At 43.2% G+C, this 18,241-nt stretch overlaps 2 long non-coding RNA genes and 1 other non-coding gene across 3 annotated transcripts; 2 read left to right on the forward strand and 1 right to left on the reverse strand.

Annotated features, from left to right (window-relative positions):
• Positions 1-188: 188 nt before the first annotated feature.
• LOC134480052 (uncharacterized) lies at positions 189-2,075 on the forward strand. The gene is made up of 2 exons (XR_010054182.1): positions 189-316; positions 1,887-2,075. It is a non-coding gene; the product is annotated as an uncharacterized LOC134480052 (long non-coding RNA).
• On the reverse strand, positions 1,435-13,980 carry LOC102551665 (uncharacterized). The gene is made up of 3 exons (XR_010054181.1): positions 13,891-13,980; positions 1,916-6,037; positions 1,435-1,677 (listed from the first exon to the last, which is right to left on the reverse strand). It is a non-coding gene; the product is annotated as an uncharacterized LOC102551665 (long non-coding RNA).
• On the forward strand, positions 9,911-10,020 carry LOC120094404 (U6 spliceosomal RNA). Its single transcript, XR_005488729.1, has one exon. It is a non-coding gene; the product is annotated as a U6 spliceosomal RNA (small nuclear RNA).
• Positions 13,981-18,241: the final 4,261 nt, after the last annotated feature.

The raw sequence follows: 18,241 nt of genomic DNA on the forward strand, positions 1-18,241 counted from the left end.
CATGCTTTCTTTTCAGGGTCAGAACACTTGGAAAAAAAGAATGCAGGGTTTGCAGCACGCACTCAAAACTTGTACTAACTTGTTTGTGTTAAGGGTTTATTGCTGGGACAAGATCCTAGGTAAAACAGCTAACAGGGGGCGGAGAATTTATTTTGGTTCACAGTTTAGATCCGTGATCACTTGGATACTTTGTTTCTAGACCCGTGTGTGGTAAGACAGAACATCATGGAGGAGAGAAGCTGCTGACTGTGGCAGATAAGACCCAGAGAAAGACAATGAAAAGGACAGTAACTGGAATAAGGCAGAACTTTCCAAGGTATGTGCCATGAGCCTGTTTCTCTAGCAAAACCCCATATCCCAGTGGTCAGTTTAGCCATGAGTTTAATCCATGTATCACTCCCCCAGTGAGAGAGGGCTCCAGGTTCCTGACCTCTCCAGAGCCCACCGGAAGGCAGCCAAGCCTTCAGCATAGGTGCCTTGAGGAAACGCATTTGTGGACAAACCCTAACATTGTTTTGTTTAGCCTATGCTTGTTGTAGTTGACATTTCCAGGAGCAACTTGAAAACCCCTGTTACAAAATACACAGTAGAATTTTGACAAAACATGACATTCTTTTAAGTACATATTCAAGCATTTAGGAAAGTAAGAGATATCTTTGAAATACATTCTTTTAACTACATATGTAAGCATTTAGGAATAAGAGCCAAAAACAAATAAGACCTAAAACTCTAAGAGTATACGGCCACATTGAGTCACTGTGGCCATAGTTACCATGGAAGGCTCAATTCTTACCATTCAAAGTAGTTTTGCTAACACACCATGTCATCTCTCCTTCTATATATGCAAACACAAGCATATGAGGGTTCATATATACCATAGGCATGCATATATAACGGATGTTTTTAAATGGCATAGCACATTTCAAGGGTAAAGAATGGATAATATCAACAAAAGTGTTTTAAAGGCAAAAAACACGTGACTCATTAACAGATATTTACTTTCACCTGCTATGTGCTGTTCAAAAAAAATTGTGTGTGTGTGTGTGTGTGTGTGTGTGTGTGTGTGTGTGTGTGTACCAACCCAAGTATATGAGTAGGTCTAAATGATTATGAAACCTATACTAGGAACCTAGAAGATATCAAAAGATCGTGGATTTACAATCCAAGGGTGGAAACATTTTGACAACAGCCTACCACACTACTATTTCCTATGCGGATCTTGTTGAGTACAGTGTGCAGTTACTCTGAATTCAGAGGAAGGAAAAGCATCAGCAAAAGTACTGTGGGCCCTCCCTCCTTACATTTCAGTTATGGAAAACTTCAGAAACAATTATGCCTTTCAGACCCATCCTTCTAGTTGCTGATTAGACAGTGAGTACCAGGTGGCGTCCTTTCTCCTGGGAAATTGTTTTGGTTAACAAAGCAAACAAAGGCCATAGTCAGTGGGTCTTGTATTAAGAAAAAAAAGAAAGAAAACCAACCTCAAAGAGCACAGTGGCAGCTCAGTTCAATAAAAGAGATTCTAAACTCTTCGATCGGAATGGGGCCAGACTCTAGGCTTCAGTAACTCTCCTGCCAGAGTTTCCCAGTTCTTAGCTTTTGCTGGCGAAGCCCCGTGATTGGGTGGGCCCCTCTCTCACATGGCTGTGTCTTATTCCACCACAGTACTTGCAAAGTCTATTTTCAAGAAATGCAAATGGCCACTATTTTAATCTCCCAGTAAATAGATATTTTCCCCCTCAACAGAAGCAAGTCTAGCATTTTCACAGTTTCAGGTTAACGTTTCTAATAATTGTTCCTTAGTTCCTTTCTTTTGTGCTTTTGAGGACAAACCCATGAATGAAAGGCTCGGTAGTGAGTATAATTCTTCTCTCTCCTTTTGACAGTGGATTCCTTTGCTGGGAAATGAAAATACCTTCGTGTTGAAATGGCAATCCGTGGTGGTTTCTCTGCTGAATGGACCCTGACAGACCCACTTTCAGAACCTATTCAGTTCTTATTGATCACCGTTTTCTGCCCGGCATGAGCCATCAGAGTACACCCTTCTCTGCAGAGCTACTGCAAGTAACAAAAGAGCTGAGTTTGGAGCACGGAACTTGGTGTTCGAGTCTCAGTTCTACCAATGACTGACTGTGTGACCTCAAGGACTTTAGATCTTTGAGCCTTCACTTGCCTACTCCACAAAGAGGGATGTGGGATTCTAATGGATTTCTAAGTTCCCTTCCATGTTCAAAAGTTCTTTATCTCCTGTACTGGAATATATATGGAAATACCCTTCCAATCGACTTTAGTAAAACTCATCTTTAAAGTCATAAAGGAACTGTGAAATGTTAAAAGTAGAGGGATGGAGGAAGGCAGGCCTTGGCCCAGATGAGTACAGGAGAGAGTTTATGTCTTAATTAGACTCAACTCCCTTCCTATATAGATGTTTTAATGTTATTATCCAACACTGATCTTTTTCTCTTTCTTCCTTTTTTTCATTCATTCATTCCTTTATTATCTTATTAAATGTATTTATTTATTTCTGTATGAGTGTTTCAGAGTATTCTATGCATTCCTGGTTCCTACCATCACCAGAAGAGAGCATTACATCCCTTGGGACTGTAGTTACATGTGTCAAGCTGCCACGTGGGTGCTAGGAAACAAACTCAGGCCCTCTGAAAGAGCAGTGCATACTCTTAACTGCTGAACCATCTCTCCAGCCCCAACACAGGTCTTTCAGATAAATATTCATTTAACACCTAGGAGGGGGAAGGGTGGGCCTGGCCTATCTGTGGGAGGAGATTCAAGAACTGGGAGCAGTTTAAGGTGTTCTCCTCCACCACACTCTGTGGTGATTTTCAGAAAGTGTTGAGATGATACAAGAATAGGGCCCTCCCCACAAATTACTAAGTATAGATAATTTAAAAGAATTACCCAAGTTGATCCCAGGACCAAGTGGAAGGTCAAATTAAGCAATTTCATTTGCCCCAAGATTACAGCAAAGGAAACTCATCCTAGGGAGGGTCCCTGACCTGCTCCACAACACTACTGACATCCTGACTCAGTCAACCACCAACTCAGCCTTGTTCTCCTTTCTAAAAACTGACTTCTTTTACTTGTGAGATTTAATACAATTACATCATTTCTCCTTTCCATTTCCTCCCTCCAATCCACCTCTCACATCCCTCTTTGCTCCCTTTTAAATTCATGGCCTCTTTTAAATTAGTTGTTGTTATATGTGTGTATGTGTACACACACACACACACACACACACACACACACACAGACACAGGTTTCTAAATACATATCTGACACATATTGGCCAGGCTGTACTATTTTATTAGTATGTATGCTTTCAGAGTTGCCATTGGTATTGGAGAACCAATTCATGTACTCTTCCCTACCAAGGACGGTTTTGCCCAATCCTTTATGCCTGTAGTTCTTTGTGCAGGGTTGAGGCCTCGTGAACTTTACTCTGTCCACTTTAGCATGTCTATTCAGATACATGTTTACGGTGTTTATGTGTGTCCCTGATCAGTTCATGTTGGTAAGACACTATGCATGTAACTTCTGACACTTCTAGGAGACATGATCTCTCGGCAAATGATCTGACTCTTACAATCTTACAGTCCTCTCTCCCACAATGTTCCTTGAGCCTTAAGCACTTTATAACTGTATCCATTGGGACTGGGCTCTGGGCCCTCCATCTCTACATTGTTTATGTGTGGTTTTCTGTAAAAGGTCTAGTTTGCAAAAGCAAACTAGAAAAGACCTTATTGAGTGAGAACCAGAAAGACCATCATCTGCCCTTCTACCTTTAGTTTGTTTGTGAGTTTCTTCTGTTTGCTTTGAGGCAGGTATCCTATATGAGAGCCTGACCTCAAACTGAGTCTGTAGCTGACGATGACCTTGAACCTCTGATTTTCCTGCCTCCATCTCCAGAGTCCTATGATGCTCTCATGCGCTTTTTGCAGTGCTGGGGGTCAAACACAAGGCTTCTTTTGTGCTAGGCATGCACTCTAGTAACAAAGCTACATATCGGGTTTTATTCCACTCCACACTGGTGAGGTCCAGGGACATCAATCCTATGCAGTTAGTGCACCCTGATCTTCTATCTCCACCACTGTTTTCCCTGCCAGCTATCAAGAAACTCCTTCATACTGCCGAGTAATGAATGGCTTTCTTTCTCCCTCGGAGAAGCAGATACAGGTAGAGAAATAGATAAAGGCAGATTTATTAGGAGGCAGCTCTCAGGTGGGTCAGGTGGAAGTGAGTGGAGTCACACAATGGGGCTAACACAAGGGGCTTTTATAGAGCTTAGGGAGGGAGCGATGATGTGTCAGCTAGGAGCTGAGATTGTACTCATGTATGGTCAAAAACTGAGCTTCTGGGTGGGCATTCTTGGGTGGATTGTTAGAGGAAGGAGGACGGATGGGGTTTCCCAGTTTATGCAGGGGTGAGCAGGGGTTCCCACCAAACAAGTAAGTCTGTAGATACTGGGTGACTCTTCAACCGTCAGACACTCTGAACTTTTGGACATGGGGTAGATCACTGCGTATATATCTCCACAGCTCTAGAGGTCGATAGTTTATTTTGCTCCAGCACCATTACTCAGCTGCTCCAAGCGTAAGTGAGGGTAAGTGAGGAGAATCTGCTGATGGGTAGCTCTGAGCCAGGTTCTGCCTTCACACAAGGCACAATAAACTAGAGGTTACCAGTGGCTGCCACAGTGAAAGGTAAGAGCAGAACCTGAAACCTCGTAATGCTCACCCGTCCCCATGGGAAACTTCATTGTCACAAAGGCGAATTTCAGACTCCTGATGTGAGGTCATCAAAGGTGAGCCTGGGAATACAAATGCACCACTGGCCTTTCAGAGATGGTAAAATTAAGTTCCAGAATACCGCCGAGCAGGATAGCAAATAAGCACTTGTTTTACAGATCATTTTGTGATGCGGGGAACAAAGAGACCAATTTTAAATGGTAATATTTATCCAGAATTATATTATTCACAATCAAAATGCTGACTGCCACATAACTCGGTGTCCAGTCCTCACCACAGCCTTCTGAAGGAGGCATTACTGAGACACAGGCTTTATAGAGAAGGTCACTCAGCAAGCAACCAAATCTGACAGCTCACAACTAATGATGACAGGGTGCAAATCCATGTGAGCCTGCTTCTAGAATATGTATCTCTCAGGGAACATGTTAGTTTGAGACCACCGAAAAGAGTGGGCAGGTCTAAAATCGGAGAATGAAATGCTTTAAATCACATTCCTAGGCCTAAAAACATTAAGATACTCTGTGGCAGACTTCCATTCCAGTTTCCCAGTAAACTACAAGTCTCAGTGTCCCTTGGGATTTTAAATGACAATGTGAGTCATGTGTGTGTGTGTTTGTGTGTGTGTGTGTGTGTGTGTGTGTGTGTGTTGTGAGAGAGAGAGATATGTCACTTTTAGAACCTGTGTAGAGATGCTTCTCTCTCTCTCTCTCTCTCTCTCTCTCTCTCTCTCTCTCTCTCTCTCTCTTCCCCCATGCTGCAATTAAAGGGGCAGGCTTACAGTCAGGACACAGATGGGAACAAACAGTCAACGAGAAGGAGAGAGGGAAAAGGAGAGATAACTTTCTGAATCAACGCCTAGATGAAGGTTTCCATAGTTGCAAATCATGGAGAATAACTCCAGCCATCCTATAAAAATAATTATTTATTAAAGGATATGAGATCATACATAAAATCTCCCAAGAAGTCAGAGAAACAGTAAAATGTCTACAGCCGTGAATAATACCAAAGTTGTGCCACGATGCCATTTCACTGGAAACATCATTTAAAGCCACTGCTGGCCTGCAGACTCCAATATGGCCTCTAATGCTGAGTACAGCAGATATGCTGCTTATAACATAAGGTGCCCTGGCTTCAGAATCCTAATGAAACACCACCACCTTTGCCATGCTGGTTTTTGCCATTTCCTGTTGAGGGCAGAAGTTGGGAAGATGCACATCTGTCTTCCATGGTGGCAGACTTATTTTTAAGGTCATAGTTCAGTCTAACATAGAAACCTAAAAAAAAAAAATGCTGAGTGACAAAAGCATAGCGATAAGACAACCATTTATCTGGCCACCTTCCAAACAGAATGAGGGCTGGACTATCGATTAGTCTGCATAAGAGTATTGACAGAGACAGAAACCCAGACTCATCTACAGTGAAAGCCATCAAGAAAGAAAGAATGACTAACACCAAACCCCTAAACCAATCTCTTCAAAATACATGGCACCTTTATTTTACCTTTGGTAAAGTGGATGACTGCCTCTCAGTTTGGAACCCCTGGTTGACCTAGATTGGTTTAATCTAACTAGGACACAAACATTCAATTAACAAAGTAGAAAGGAAAAGATAGTGGTTATTAAAGATGCAAAGAGTATCTGGTGAAGGATAATGTGTCTTTGGCTGAAACTATTGACCTGGTTATATATAAGAAGACTTCCTATGGGGCCCGTCCTGGTAAAATACCAAAGGTCACAGGGGCCCTAGGAGAATCAGTAGTAGAAAGGGGAGCTACCTTATCTTACCTGAAGGGCCATAAATTAATGCCCACTCAATGAATAATTCACCACTTAAACTCTATCAACATTTCTGTGTCCTTTGGCATACAAAACAATGACCAGGACTCACCTAGCAGAAGGCAGGCAGTCAACCCAGTTCCTGCCCATAAGGGCATCTGAACTCACTTTGTAAGATGAGAAAGTAGAATGGAAAGAAAAAGAAAAAAGTTAGTCTAGTGAAAAGGTACAGAGTCGCATAGGCAGAGAGGTTGACATGCAGAATGGGTCTAGACAGGCGACTAGGTAACAGATTAAGAACCTACAGGAGATAGCATACAAACCACAGGATATGCATGAGAGTTAGGGGTGGGCAAGCCATGACACTGAGACCACAGGCATCAATCATGAATATCCTGGCCACCTTGGCCTTTGGTGTCACACGATGAATTGTTTCTCTAAGTCAAAAACACATTTGACCACAGCAGTAACAGACGTCATGGCTACAAGTTTATGAGGCACTGAGAAGAGGAAAGAGGAGGAAGAGGTGTAGGAGGAGGCCATTTTAAGAGTTGGCTCCGAGGAAATATGAGCCCCTGGTGGGGCAGAAGTAGTGAGGACAGGAATTAGCCTAGGAGGTAATGGGTGATATTATACACAGAACATTTAGCCAATGGGCTGAGTTATTTCTCTGAATACATGTACAAGTACAGGCCAGAACCCAGGCACATAGTAAAGGAGAGACAAAGTTTAAGAAACCCCAGGATGGGCCACTGAAATGCTCCTTGTCTCTACGCCATAGACCATGCATAACAACAGAAGGGTCTCTGTGTTAAATATTACAATATTTGTTCCCCGCCTTTTGGTCACCACCACCTGAACTGCCCCCACATCTGATTCACACCTCTGCATCTAAGAGACTGCGTTTGGCTTCATCTCCTCTCAAGTGCAATTGAAATACCCTGAAAAGGGAAGAGTCCTCACATTCTTATCAGTCGCCACTCAATTCTGCCTCCCTTATCAGAAGCTCTCTTATCACAGCCAGTCTCCTCTTGCATCATCCCTACAGAATTGATTCTTTGTTCATCGTTGCTCTCACTTCCTGGTTTCTAACCTTCTGAGGGCAGAGACCGGCTGTGTCTTCTTCATCTTTGGCATCTCAACAGCTAATCCCACGCCCCGTATACTGAGTGATAGATATTAGATGCCAGATTTTTCCACGCGGAGCTGAGACCTTAAACAAAGTCATTTAACCTCCTGAGCTTCCTTATCTCTAACCTATCTGCAAGATGAAAGCATTAAAATCCACTCCTCGGGTTGTTAAGAGCCTTGTATTGGAACATAGCTGGCAAGCTATAAGTCACTGTACCAACACAAATCAATATTTGCAAGCAGCTAACATAATTCCTGGCGAGCATGTGTGTGTTGATTGGGTGAAGGAACAAGTATGCATCTCTTTTATGAATACCCTTTCTCTCACTCAGGAGGGGTCTTAAAATGTGACGGGGGCATGGGAGGGCCAGCCAAGGATGACGATGCTGGCATCACAGACTGGCATATGGATCTCCACTTGATGCTGAGACTTAGAGAAAATTGCAGCATACGATTTCTGGTACTGGAGCCTTTCTCGGTGAGAGACATCAGATGTTCCACACTGCCGGACCCCAACTTCCCAGATGAGCTCTACCTTCTTGGGCTCCCTCCTTCAAGTCCTCCCAGGCAGGGCTCACTACTTGTGTGTCAGCTGCGAGGCCCCATGGCGATATATTATTTTCATTTAGTGGGGTTTGGTGGCTTCTCCAGGTTTCTGCATCTGTTTCTCTTTGAATCTGTTAACTAAATATATATCTGCTGAGCTCAAAGTATTTTTACATCTTTTCCTTCCAGCTCCCCAGCCAATTCTGAGACCTGCCTCTCTAAAACAGTCGATTTGTAAGTGGGTTGGTTTGGAACATCCTTAAGCAAAGTTCACCCTCGTCATTTCTATAAACCCCTTCATTCCTTTCTGCTCTCCTCCCCAAGAAAAACCAACTCCAGAGGGGGGACTGGAGGAGGGAGAGAGAGAGAGAGAGAGAGAGAGAGGGAGAGAGAGAGAGAGAGAGAGAGAGAGAGAGAGAGAGAGAGAGAGAGAGAGAGGGAGAGAGAGAGAGAGAGACTATAGAGACATAATGAAGTCCTGGAAAATGTGCTTATTAGATGTATGCACAGGAGCAGATGGCGGAGCTGAAGAAAGAAAGGCTGGTAACGGGGACTTCTCCTGAGGCATCAGCAATCACCCTCAGAGGGGAAGAGGCAATAAAGCAGTCGCTTAAGAGAAGGAACCTTTGCAGGCACATTAGGAATTGTGAGACAAGAAAGCCACGGAGGACCACAGGTCAATGCAGAGAAGATGTTTCCAGCCCCATGCCATAGCATAGGATGCCCCTGGGGACCAGACAGCTCTGCACCTCCAGATTGGCTGCTTTGACTATAAGCCGAGAGTCAGCAGCAAGGGTGGTCACATCCCAGCTCAAGGAAGCTTTCAGTCCATCTGTTGCCATTTATCTGGGTCAGTGATAGTTAAGACTTGAACAAGTTAGAAGGAAATTGTCTGGATTGGTTTGGGGCCTTGTCTCTCCCCTTCCTACTGCAGAATCATCTGCCGTGCACCTGTGCTACAGGAACCTCTGGTAACAGTCTGGCAGCCTGAGCTTAAAGTTTAGGTTCCGCAGAAGCATAGCTGTGTTGAAATCTGATTGTCCAGAAATTCACCATCATTGTATATGGGTGAAGCCAAACCAGAGTGAAATATAACGGTTAATCCCAGTAGAATACAGTTGGATTGAAAATAAAGAATTGGGAAGAACCAACTGTAAAGGAGGAAAGTTAGTTTCTAGAGGAGATGCTCACACAGTGAGTACAGTGAGCCCTCCTCTGGCTTCCAGAGCATCCACCCTGCCTCTCAAGAGCTGGGTGGGTACGTGCTAGAGTGGGTACACAAGCATTAGCCATCAAAGACCAATCAAATCCCCTTCCAGAAGTCCAAGGATAGGATTTAAACTCCCTTTAGAAATAGATAAAACCAAAAATGAGTGACTGGCCAGGGGCATGGCTCAATTCTCAGAATCCTAGGTTCATCTTCTTACAGAAGTAAGGCTTTTGCTGTCAAACACTGTGAGGGTTAAGCACAAGGGTGTATTTGTCAGTCATCCCACAGAAGAAGGATGTTGTGAGGATAAAGAAACACTGATGCATGGGGATAGTAGCAACACTGATGGATAGAAAAGAGCAAGAGAAGGAGGAGGAGGAGGAGGAGGGAGGAGGGGGAGGAGGAGGAGGAAGGAAAGTTCAAGCAACCAGGTCTAATTCATTGGGAAGGAAAGAAATGACAACTTTTATAAAGGTAAAGTGAGAGTGCTCACTTCGACGGCACATACAGTAAAATTGGAATGGTACAGAGAAGGTTAGCATGGCCCCTGCACAAGGATGGCATACAGATCCCTAAAGCACCCCCACCACTCTTTCTGTATTTTATCTCTTTATTTCTCTATATATGCCTGTTTGTTTTCTAATGAGAGGCAGAAAAGGCTCCATGCCTTTGGTTGAGAGAGGAGATGAGGAGGAGGAGGTACTGGAAAGAGTAGGGAGAGGGGAAGCCGTAATCAGAATATATTGTATTAAAATCTATTTTTAGTAAAATAATAAATAAATAAAATGTAAACAATTAAAGAGTAAATGGTAAGAGTGTGGAACAAGGCTACTGGTGGAAATAAAAATTGGTGCATACACTGTGGAAATAGCGTTAGGGTTTTCCAAAATCTGGAGGAAAAGTACTACATAATCTATTGATATCACTCTTGTGCACATACCCAAAGGAAATGAAGTCAACAGTATGAAATCTATGGATGCATGCTTCCTTTTGAGTGACACTATCCACAATGGCTAAGACAGGGATTCAGTTTCTATGCCCATCAGATATGAATGAAATATAAACACATGTATAAATGTGTGTAGGTATGTATGTATGTATGTATGTATGTATGTATGTACGTACAATGGGGTACTATTCATTCACAAAGAAAAATAAGATCCTTTTATTTACAGCAAGAGGACATATGTTAATCAAAAGGAGCCAAACACAGAATAATAAGTATATAAGTAATAATTATCACATAATCTTTCTTACATATGTTTAGCTGAAAAAGAACTGATAATGAAAGAGGAATTATGAGGAACTGAGAGAAATACCAAGGTTAAAGGAGAGTGGAAGGACACCATAAATGTACCTATATAGAAATATAACATTGAATCCATTAATTTGTGCAACAAACATGTTAGTCGTTATATATAGGTATATATTAGATTTAGTTTTGCATGTAAATACATATATTGTTTGCATGCTTAGTGCCCACAGAGACCAGAAAGGAAATCAGGTTCCCTGGACTGTGAGCTGCCATCTGGATTCGAGGAACAGACTCTGGATCCTCTGAAAAAGCAGCCAGTGGTGTCCTTAACCATAAAGTAATTAATCTAGCCCCAATATTATTTCTAAAATACGTAAATCAAAATGCCAAGAGATAAAATAAAGAAGAAAGGAAAGAATGAAGAAACGAAGGAAGGAGAGAAAGAGTTCTTAGGTAGGGGCTTCTTCTTAAAACTCCATTCTCTTCCATCTAACATAAAATGATCTTTAAAAGCCCACAGAAGAGATAGGTGATTGCTTATAAAGTGAGAGACTTCCTTCCTACCTCCCAGAAATGCACGCTCGTTTGTTTTATGACATGTTTGCTTTAGTTTCAACATGTACCACTGACATGTAACATGACTGGCTAGCTAGTCTTGAATTCAAGGAGTTTGGCCTGCCTCTGCCTCCCGGTGCTGAGTTTAAAGCCAAGCCACCACACGGCTACACTCTCAAAAAGAATGATTAGCAGGTTTGATCTATTGCGCAGATTTTCAAATCTGCTCCGATTCGTCTCCAGAAACATTAACGAGAACACATTAATCACCAGTCATTATACTAAGTGCCAGACATCCAAAAATAAATAAATAGGAAAGGGGAGTTTGTCACTCAAAGGGGACAAAGCAGATTGATAGATCGCTAAATTCGGTCCAAAGAGATGATGACACAGACATGGTGCAAGCCACAGCAGCGAAGACTGCAGCTACCTGCTTGACAGATGTGAGGCTCTTTGTTGAAAATCATCAGGACTCCTGACTAGGAAGGGGCAAAGCAAAGAAGAGAGGGGGCCCTCCAGACAGCATTGGCAGAAAGATCAGGGCAAGTACCTTGTGCTCTTGGGGTCTGAGCACCTCCATACCCAGGCAGTACAAGGCTGTCTTACTTGCATGAAAACCTGTGAGAACAACCCTTGACAAACTTGACAGACAGTGTTGTAGTGTTCTGTGAGAAATCGGCTCGTTCAAACATTTCACGATGAAATGCCCATTGGTATTTATGGCACCACCATCATCATTATGATTATTTCTGGAAAAACACTGCTGTGAAACAGTATATTTTCAATCATGAGGATTTCACTCATGCTGGTAAGCCATCAGGTCAAGGTAGAAGTTGGGGAGATGGATCATTTGGAGCTGAGAGTCACGTGGTGTAATTTCTTCTTAGTAATTTCTTGATTCGTAGCTATATTGGAGCACTGCTATTAGACAGAGAAAACATCTATCATTGATTCTAGACACAGGAAAAGATATAAAGGGGAAAGAGGGGTTATTTGGTTTTGTTTGGTTGGTTTTGGTCTGTTTAAATGTATGTTCATGAACCGTGTGTGGGGAAGGGAAGATGGGCTGCTTGTGTTGTACAAAGTTCAACATTTGGTTGGCAGAAATGATTTATTCTTTTCTCCTGATGTTACTAGCAGTGTGTCCAGTTTTGGGGAAGGACACCTGGTAAGACCATGATTATAAATGCAGTGTTCATAAAATGTCTGGGAATTGTGTAAGAGAAGCATCTTCCAAAGCCAGTGCTGTGAAGTGGAGTCACAGAATCCAGAATCATCCAAGATTTCGCCTCCATCGCACCAGGCAGGAACTGGGCTGAAGATTACCAACCCTTAGAAAAATCTTTGCTCATGCAGATTATGAAAAAGCCAAAGAGAAGAAAGAGGTATTTTAAACAGAGGGGGGAAAAATCAAGCCTTTGGAACTATTTCAAACACATGGCTTGCATGAAAATTACAAGCTAAATACTCACCAGACCCGTGTTGAGCAGCTATAGTGAGCAAAAGAATAGACAAAGGAACTGCAGGATTCTTTGCCCTCACATGTAGATAAGTGTAAGTGAATTAAAGAGACTAGGAAATGTCGCCTTCCCTCCCGTCTCCCCACCAACCCCCAGGGACAAAGGGGGGTGTGTGGAGGGTTCAGACCACTGTGAGTGTGAAGGAAGGACTTCTAGGGAGAGTTGCAGTGACACAAATCTACTCTATTGTTTCAGGGATAGAGTATACAAGGGCTTCTAGGGGTACAGGTGGAAAGGCTAGTTGTCATAGCATCAAGTTGGGCAGGAACGGCTGATTGGACATAATATAAAACCTAATTATCATATTGAGGAAGGCAAACTGGAACCTGTGTGCTAAGTAATGCAGCTGCCTCACTTGCTGAGAGCTCTGTACAAGGTTATTTTTTAGACAAGGCCCGCTGCTGTGTTCAGGGATGCTCTCCAGCGAAAGGGAAGCCCCGCTGAAAAGGGGAGCCCTCCATTTTGTGCTGAGCTCAAAAAACCATTCAGATATGGGGGACTGCAACCTTAATAGCAGGGCTCTCTAACAAGGAAATGCAGGGATAAAACAAACATTAACAAATGTAAGTATCCTGGGGCTGGGTTAGGGATGGGATTTGGGTTAGCACTCCAGTTAGGGTTGGGGGATGGGGAGGAGGTTGAGTTGGTATATTGTTTGCCTAGAATGCACAATGCCTTGGATTCAACATAAAACTAGGTGTTGTGGCACGTGCCCCTACTCCTAGCACTAGGGAGCTAGAGGCAGGAGTTCAAAGTCATCTTCTGCTATATAGGGAGTTCAAGGCCAGCATGGGCTATATAACACCACACCTCAATAAACAAACAAGCAAACAAATTAATTAATTAAGAGTTAGAAGAGTGCTAACTAGCAAATGAAAGGCATGGCTTCATGTCATAAATATATTACTTATTTGTTGTGTGGCCTCTTGTATAACTTGTTGAGCCTATTTTCTCATCTATAAAAGAAGAGACTTCAAAGGCATGAGGTATGGAAAGCAGATTAGAAGTTATGCATTGACCCTAACCAATCAGTGCCATCTCCTGGGGGTTGTATGACCATGGGTTCTAAAACTATATCTGGGTACAGTCATGAATTTTAAAATGTAGAATGTTGGAGGAAGAGAGATGTACATACATTATCCGTTTGAGCAGATGATGGAGATGTCTTCCAGCTCTAAACAGAAGGGGTTGGTTTGTTTTCAGTTGGCCCACACCCGAGTATCTCGCGCATGCGCGCCACTGCTGCGCATTGAGACCGCAAAGCTGATCCACAGAGACCCTGCATTCAAAGACTTCAAACTGTTTTAGAAATCCAAACGCATGTCCATCTAAATTGTAATATGGCTGTGTTATCATGTAACTATCCCCCAAGTGCTGCATGCACATAAAAATGGAAGATAGCGCTGCCTCAGATGTGGCCCTCAAAGACTGATTTTGAAGAGTATAAGTGGTTTCTAAGAATAATAGGTAAACAGAGTTACACATGTGGCAAAATGTTTGTTGTGTTGAGGAAAGAGCAGAGAGCCCCCGTAATGGTAAAATATCCGGTGTTTGCTCAGGATAACAAGAAATATCCAGGAAAAAATTAAATCAAGACAATTTGGCAAAGTCTTTGTGGGCCAGAATATGAAGTGTAGTGTACTTAGGCAATGAGGATCCAACAGGACTTCTTAAATGTAAATACTTGAACTTAAAACTTTCCTCCAAAGCCCAGGAAAGTCCAGACTGGATGAGCAGGGCATAAAATAGTGCATCTGAGGCAAAGGTTTCAACATCTATGTAATAATAATCCACGAGAGAAGCAGACCAGCCAGGACTCAAGCCAGGCATGAGAGAAGGCTCTCGGCAAACAATAATGGCAAAATCAGGAAGAAGTGAGTGTAAGAAAATTCCAGCTGGGTGAGAGGAAATGAAGCACAGGTTGGTCAGAAAAAGTTTATGGAGAAAGTTGACGCTGAAACCGGGTGTTGACTAGTGAAGTCGAGCAGAGAGCAACTAATGAGAGAATTCAAACCCATGACCCTTCCTATTAAGGCATTCACCTCTATGTATTTAGTACTTGGTAACGTAATGTGTGTTCCATAGATGTACCAAGTATTCATAGGCTTAAGAATATCAAGGTCTTCATTATCACACTTAAGAACATGAGAAAACATTAAAGGGCAGGTTCCATAGCACTTGCTGCCATATGGCCTGAGTTCAAGCCTCAGGGGCCCACATATCAGAATGTTAGAACTGACTACTGGGAGTTGTCCTATGACCTCCATACAGGTGTGATATTATGTGAGGACATACAAAACACACATACACACACACACACACACACACACACAGAGAGAGAGAGAGAGAGAGAGAGAGAGAGAGAGAGAGAGAGAGACAGAGAGAGAGAAACTAAAAGATGTAAAAAGCTAACGCTAAACCGGACTACTTCTATAGCACCTTGCAGAGTCTCTGATACACTATCGGTGTGCTTCTGAGTCCAATGACCATGGCATGCAGCTGCCCAGGAAGCACCTCACAGGATGGGCATCCACAGCAATGGTAGTAGCCCAGGACCAATTGTCTGAAAGGACCTGTAGAATGTTTTAGGGATCTTTCAACTTGAGTAAACGTAGTTTATTTTTATCCTCAGTTTTTCACCAAGAAGGCATTTTTCTTTCTTTTTTTTTTTGAGGCAAAGAGATTTTATTTCAAAGGACAATAAGGCGCAGGCAGACAGAACGCTCAAGTGGGAGTCGGTGAGCATAAGGGATGAGTCGCTAGGGAGGTGACTGAGACAAAACACAACTAGTGCAGTTGACAACACCTACAGAGGAGCTATTTCTAGGGAGATAGAGGGGACAGGGAAGCAATCGGAGGAACAGGAAGCCAAGTGTGGGATGTACCAAACACACTGAAAAGGGTTCTTCCCATCTCCGCAAGCTCCAGGACTTAGTCCAACTGCAGATTCGCCTTTTTCTGTCAGCCAGCGGTTATTTCACAGCGCTTAGACTACTTTTTACTTCAGTTTCCCAAACGCAAACATCTCTGGGACGTCCACCATCATGGCCTATTTGGAAGACGAGTTTGACTTCTTATTTAACGATGATTTATCCACATCACGGATAAATGTGCATGCAAAGCAAGAGCCAGCTCCCTGGGATCTCTGTAAGCATCAGAAAGCGGCATCCCCTCAGGCAGGCACATGGCTTGCTGAGGAATAGTACTGGGTAGAAATTAGTCAAAGGAAATCCTTTCTCCAAGCAAATAAAACTGCTTGAGAGCTCATGGCCTGCAGGCAGAACTTAACTGAGTTTCCATTCCCACTCACCTTCCGCAACCTAGCAATCCTTGGACAGGAAACAATCGGAATAATTGTAGACAGTATCTCTCTGTGTCTCAGCCTTCCCCTTTGGGCCCTATGGCAAATGCTTTGAAAGGAAACACGGCGTCTTCCCCCTTCTAGCTTAAGTGTCCTAAATCAGAATTTTGTCATCTAGAAACTGTAAAACTGTGAACAGAAAAGATGTGTCGATGTGTTGTAAGTCAGGTACACACTATTTTCCTCCTCCTCCTCCTCCTCCTCCTCCTCCTCCTCCTCCTCCTCCTCTTCCTCCTCCTCTTACTTCTCCTCCTCCTCTTTCTCCTCCTCCTTCTCCTCTCTTTTCTCCTCCTTCTCCTTCTCCTCCTCCTCTTCCTCCTCCTCCTCTTCCTCCTCCTCTTACTTCTCCTCCTCCTCTTCCTCCTCCTCCTCTTTCTCCTCCTCTTACTTCTCCTCCTCCTCTTTCTCCTTCTCCTCCTCCTCTTTCTCCTCCTCCTTCTCCTCTCTTTTCTCCTCCTTCTCCTTCTCCTCATTCTCCCTATTCTTCTTCTTCTCCTCTTCCTCCCCCCTTTCTTCACCTTATCCTCTAGGGTTCAGGTTCTCTGGAGCTAGACTTGCAGGCAGTTGTGAGCCACCTGGTCTGGGTGATGCAAACTGAACTGTGGTCCTCCAGAAGAGCAGCCAATTCTCTTAACTGCCAAGCAATCTCCCCACCCCCGAGCTTGGATTTCTCTGAAGAATCTTTTACATTTTTTGCCAAAAAAAAAAGTCTGAGAGTTTGGGAGCATCAAAGAAAGTTTCTGAAAATGGAAAATACAGTCTTAAAAGTGAGAATGGACCTAAGTGCCAAAAAGTGCCCATCTTTGTAAGGCCTGCAACAAAGATTAATACTGTGAGTGGTAACAGTTCTAAAGAGCCATGTCAGTGCTGGTGAAGCGACTGAATCTGTGCAGCCGTCTATGTCACGCAGCAAGAACTGCTGCATTTAATGATGTCCAAAGAGAATGTGACGCTCCCTTTGTCTACGTAGGGACTATGTTACAGCAGTCAGTCACTGGGAGCCCTGTGGCCTTCTTCATTCAGTAAGAGCTTGCTTGCTTGCTTCCTTTCTTTCTTTTCCAGTCATAAGTTTTCAGATGCATCTTGTGGATCTTAAAGTCCAGAAAAGGGAGGGGACATGCATTTCTGGCAATTTATCCTAAGATATGGAACTTAATACTAACCTTTTGATGTATGTATATAGGAGTGTGTTTGTCTGTGAGAGACATATGTGTGTGTGTTGTGTTCATTCCAACCCAAAGAGGTAAAAGATCTTTAAATGACCTCAGACAGCAGACTGTCTCAGAGCAAGAAACGTCAGAAGAGAGAAAAAAAAAAGAGGACCATCGATCTGCATGAATCGATCTTGTGATTGTAACTTTGCTTGGGTATGAAAGAACACACAGAGGCTGGCGTTGGAGAACACAGCAGGTTACTCTTTCCAGGAGGATGAACAGATGACAGAGAGGAGTTCAGTGAGGGAAATACTGACACAGAATACATATGACGTTCTGAGATTTGTCCAGATGAGCTCTGTGGTCTGCTTTACAGGAAGGAGGTTTCCAAGAGAGACCAAGAATAGCACTTACTTCCTTCAGGGTGGTTATCTAGAAACAAGCAAATGCTACTCAGGAGCGCTTGGTTTTGAAGGGTCAGCTACTGACATTTTTAACTTCCCAGTGGCCTAATAGCCTGATTTACAATATATCCAGGTTGGACCTCATTTTATTGCTTCCAGGATCTAAACAAGTACATAAGTACTCTCCCTGACTTGCCCATAGGAATGAACCACCCAAATCAGGATTCATTTGAGAGTATTTGGGCTAGGGTGGCCCCTTAAGGAAAGGACAATCTAGACATAGGCAACATTTCCCTATTTGTCCCTGAGACCACAGGACTGTGACACTTGTGTCTTCCAGCTAAGAACCCTGAAGGCTGCTAAAGACTTGGAGCCAAAACACCTCTGCATTGGCCACTCTTTCTACCCAGGGTCTTGGAGTTCTCTAGTCTCATGTAACCAATATTTACCCTTGTTCTCTCTCTGCTCCCTGCCCACCTTCACACTTCGATGGAGAGCAGTTAATAACCCAGGTGGAGACAATTAACAATCTCCAACAAGTGACATTTCATTTTGGTGTGTTTGGCC

Source organism: Rattus norvegicus, chromosome 8 (assembly GCF_036323735.1).
Source record: "Rattus norvegicus strain BN/NHsdMcwi chromosome 8, GRCr8, whole genome shotgun sequence".
In the NCBI taxonomy this organism is placed as follows: Eukaryota; Metazoa; Chordata; class Mammalia; order Rodentia; family Muridae; genus Rattus; species Rattus norvegicus.